Source organism: Penaeus vannamei, chromosome 11 (assembly GCF_042767895.1).
Source record: "Penaeus vannamei isolate JL-2024 chromosome 11, ASM4276789v1, whole genome shotgun sequence".
Lineage (NCBI taxonomy): Eukaryota > Metazoa > Arthropoda > Malacostraca > Decapoda > Penaeidae > Penaeus > Penaeus vannamei.
Genome location: NC_091559.1, coordinates 15,818,098 through 15,819,677, shown reverse-complemented (window position 1 = coordinate 15,819,677; position 1,580 = coordinate 15,818,098).

Genomic DNA, 1,580 nt, shown 5'->3' with positions numbered 1-1,580 from the left:
AATTTATGAAAATAGCTTTCGTTATGTCTTATTGTTGTTGTTACTGTCGCGGTTACTATTTTTGTTAATTATTGTCCTCGTGAACTAACTTTACCAATAACAATAATATTATCTCTATTCTTATTATAATCATCAGTGCCTTTATATTCATTAGAAAAACACACCTGATTATCCATTTCATTGATCATAATGAGTATAACATTCCTCCGACTTGGAACATAAGCAGAAAATAGCTCAGGCGGCTCCTTGTTGTGAGGCAAAGTAAAGTCTTATGGTTCCTCCAAACCACCGGATAGAACAGTGATGCAATGCCGATCTGAAATCCCCGTTCGGACCAAATGGCAGCGATGAGAATTGATGGCAAATCTGGCCGGGTCGCCCACGAAGAGGGAGGAGCGAAAGTTCCTCCCTGACCCGCTTTCCCTGCACAGCGAACAGAGCCGAAAATAATATTAACCAGCTTGAGGCATGCGGAGGATAGTACTACTAGCACTAATAAAGAGAAACTTCTGGAACCGCTGAACGAGCTGCTGGAGGCTCGCGGAAGGGAGGGGTTTGGAATCACCGGGGAGAAGACAGAGATAACGACCAAAACAAAAAGAAAATGGATAAGTGTAGCTTTGAATAAACAAGGGAGAGAGGCGGAACAAACGGAGAGCTGCCATGATTTCCGGGGCCTGTATTTCAGATGATGGAAGTGGCGACCCAGAACGAAAAACAAAAATAGAAGAGGAAAAATGTCTTTTATCAGGACGAGAAAAATCTTTGCACACGCCATGAGAGACGGAGGCAGTGAAGAATTTAAGGACGAATTCAAGAGCCACCGATTATATATGGTTCATAGCAAGGTTAATAAAGAAATTGATTAGGTACTTCATTATTTATCCAAGAAGATAAGGAAATAACGAACAGTCAGTAAAAGACATCTTGCTCCCTGATTTCGAAATAAAAGCAAATTTAGGAAGACACGCGAAAAAAAACCTTGAAATACATAGAATATAGCGGGAGGGAAAGACGCCAAAGTGAAACGGTGCATTTTCCTGTCAAAAAAGAAAAAGAAAAAAACTGGACGCTCAGGAAGTGCCCTCGAGAGGTCGTTCCGTGACTCTGCGCCTTCTTAATGCAACTTGTATCATACTAAGATATAACAGCATTGATGGATTCCTCATTTCAGTCCATGTTTATCATTAACAGTGATATGTACAAAACGACGAAAAACATCGCAAAATATATAATAACAATACCAATAACATAATTAAGAATAACTGCAATTCACGAAATAGACAAGATCCAGACATCGGAAGCGAGAAGCGCGATCTTACCCAACAGTTTCGTGTGAACAGTTTTTATCATTTATAACAACACATCGCACCGTCCGGCATTTCATACTCGAAGTTTTGAGCTGACTCAAACGCCAGAAGTAAACACATATGACATGAATGTGGAGAAAACAGTATCACCGCTACGTGCCAATGGCGCATGTGCTGGGAATGTCACCGCACTTGCGTAGATCCATGTATTTATATAGATGTGATATCTGTGGCATACGGAATGCAAATTTTATACATATCATAGGGAGG